Genomic DNA, 3,579 nt, shown 5'->3' on the forward strand with positions numbered 1-3,579 from the left:
CATGCACCATAATTTATTCAACTCTTCTCCAATTGATGGGCATCCACTCAGTTTCCAGTTTTTTGTCACTACAAAGAGGAATGCCACAAACATTTTTAACATGTGGTTCCCTTTCCCTCCTTGAAGATCTCTTTGAGATATAAACCCAGTAGTAACTCTGCTGGATCAAAGGGTATGTACAGTTTGAAAACTTTTTGAGCATAGTTCTAAATTGCTCTCCAGAGTGGTTGGATCTGTTCACAGTTCTACTAACAATGTATTAGTGTCCCAGTCTTCCCACATCTCCTTCAACATTCTCATTATCTTTTCCTGTCATCTTAGCCAATCTGAGAGGTGTGTAGTAGTATCCCAGAATTATCTTAATTTGCATTTCTCTGATCAATAGTGATTTAGAGCACCTTAAAAAATATTTATTCAACAAATATTTATTAAGCATCTAGTATGTGTTAGGCACTCTCCTTATCTTGGAGGATGCAAAAACAGAACTGTCCCTGCCCACAAGTAGCTCGTATTCTACCAGGGGAGGGACAAAATGTACATAGAAAATTAAATACAAAACATATACAATATAGTTTCTTAGGAAAAGGTGTTAACAACTGGGAAGATCTGAATAAGCTGCAGGTAAGACATGATATTTGAACTAAACTTTGAATTAAGTCAGGATTCTCTGAGGCAGAGATGAAGAAAAAGTGCATTCCAAGCAAGGAGATAACTTGGACAAAAGTAAAAACAGATAGAAGCAATGGATTGTCATATCCCTGGAGTAGCAAGTAAGCCACTTTTTCTGTAATATAGAGTATATGAAGGAGAATAATGTGCAATATGCTCAAAGAGGTAGACTGGAGCCAGATAATAAAGGGTTTTAGGAGCTGGGGGAAAAGGAGTTTATACTTTCTTTTGTATTATAGAAGGAATCACTGGAATTTTTTTGAATGGTATAATATCATCAGGCCTAGGCACTGTGGGGTGGTAGGTTGGATCATTTAGCTTTCTTTTCTATAGGGTAAATAATCTCAGTTCTGCTCATCAAATATTTATATGTCTGGTCTGATTTAATATCCTTGGGAGATTCTTTTAAAAATTATAGGACATCACTCCCACTTATAATGAACTTAAAATATGATTAAGGGACATGAGAAGTGATCACTTGTATGATTTAGATTTCATTTCCTTTAGCCATTTTAAAAATAGAATCTATATATAACTTCTCTTGTCATTTTCATAGCTTTGCTTTTTACAGAAAATTTTTACAGAAAAAAGTGTCTATTTACAGAAATTGCCTGTGTCCTATTTTTCCATTTTGTTGCTTCCCACATCCCTGATGCTATACTACTATCTACTGAACTTTGCAGTCGATAAGAGGCCTTGTTTTATCCTTGTATCCTCAGCACCTAGCATGGTGCCTTCCTTACATAGTTTGGGTGCTTAATAGCAGTTCCTTGAATTGATTATATCTTGAGTTGTAGATTTCCAAAGGAAACATAATTGTTTAATAAGAACCTGATTAGGAAAGAGAATTTGCAAAACTGAAAAGGATTTCCTCAGCTTGGGGAAACTGGTATATCTCATTCCATCAACCTGGGAGGAATTGCCTAATATATATTGGGGAAGATTCTTAATCTAAAGCCAGTAAAATTGTTTGCTTGTTTAAAAATATATATTTTGTTAACTATTTTAATTTAATTAGTTCTCTTTATAGTCCTATACATATATTTTTATCTTATGCATTTAAAGTGGCTGATAAACTTCACCAGAGTGCCAAATATACAAAAAGCTAAGAATTCCTGAAATAAAGGTACAGCTAGAAATGCAAAAGGTAGGACTTGAACCCTTTGCAGTCTGACTCCCACCTACCTTTCTAATCTCTCGTTTTTCTCCATTTTACTCCAACTAGATTGCTACTTGTTCCCCCCATACATACCATTCCATTTCTACTTCCAATGCTTTTATACATTCCCTCCTTACCATCACTACCTCCCAAAATCTCTGGATTCCATCTTTCAAAGCACAACTAAGAGCTACCTTCCACTCAAGATATTTTCTGATTCCCCAGTTATTTTTGCATTAATTAGTTTAGAGCACAGGTAGATTGTAATTAGGATCAGCTAGGTGGTGCAATGAATAGAGTATTGGGCCTGGAGTTAGGAAAACCTGAGTTCAAATCTTCTCTCTTACATGCACTCACTGTAAGACCCTGGGCAAGTCACTTAACTCAGTTTGCCTCAGTTTCCTCATCTATAAAATGATCTGGAGAAGGAAATGGCAAACTATTCCAATATTTTGCTAAGAAAACTCCAAAGAGGATCATGAAGAGTTGGGCAGGACTGAACAACAATGACTTCCCTTTTATAGAGGTTCCCCCCTCAAGGTGGATAGGAACCAGGCACCTGATCAAGCACAGAGTGCCTTATGCCCAACCCTTCAGGTAGGAGAGGCAGTGAGAGGGAGAAGATAAGACCTATAAGATACCTATAAGATAAGACTCATGATTTCACTGGGGTAAAGAATTCCTGGTGAGGGAATGCTGTCTTATCAATGAAGAACAGCAATTGTCTTAGTGGACTTGCTTAGTGGACTGACATTTCAGTGACTCAATAGTGTCCCATGTCCAGTCTTTATCAGTCAGCACAGAGTAGGTGTTTACTAAATGTTTTTTGAATTTAAATGATTTGAATTATTGACACCTAGTCCAGGATTTTATCAATTACATCATGCTGCTTCTAGGGCAGAATATAATGATGGAGATTTCCTAACCTACTAGCAACCACCACCACAATTTTGTTTTTAATGATAAATAGAATCATGAAAGTCTCCAAATTTTCTAGTAAAATCATGTCAAATCTTCCAGAATTTTAATGTTTGTATAACTTTCCCCAGCTATGTGAATTTGAGAAGGTAGCTATAGCATTCTTATTGTTGAGACAATCAATATAGGTATTCACTAGTTCCCAACTACTTTGAGAGGAGCTCCCTGAGATCAGGGAATGTTTCTGCTTGCTTTCTATCTCCAGACTGGTAGGTGTCTAATGAATGTGAACTTGACTCTGACAAACTTTGAACTTTCAGTCTCCCCATCATTGTTGTTTTTCCAGCCTAGAGGGAAGAGTTGAGCAATTCAGTGAGTTTATTTGCCAAATAGATCTAAATCCTAGTCTGCCTGACTGTCTATTCATAAGTAACTCGTTTCTAAACCTGAGGTATGTCATTATAGGAGTAATTTATAATTTTATTTGCATAGTAGAAAATGCAGAATTATCAGGCCAGGACTTTGGATGATAAAAATTACTGTATAGCTGATAATCTGAAATAATCGTAAAAAGCCAGAAGGCCATAGGATAGGACTGGTCAGGCTATGGAAGTCATCAGACTCCCTGTGTTTCAAAACATATTTAAAGGCTTAATTTTAGAGTTTTAGTCTTAGAGAAAAAGAAATTTTAGGACAACTTTATTTAACCAAGGAATGTGAGCTGTTCCATTGAGGCTTTATAAAGCCAAATGTGGGCAATGTCGCAATAGAAGCAATTTAACCATCTGGCACTGCAACAGGAAGTTATTCTAGATTTGTATAAAATGAAACAG

The sequence above is a fragment of the Sminthopsis crassicaudata genome, chromosome 5 (assembly GCF_048593235.1).
Source record: "Sminthopsis crassicaudata isolate SCR6 chromosome 5, ASM4859323v1, whole genome shotgun sequence".
In the NCBI taxonomy this organism is placed as follows: Eukaryota; Metazoa; Chordata; class Mammalia; order Dasyuromorphia; family Dasyuridae; genus Sminthopsis; species Sminthopsis crassicaudata.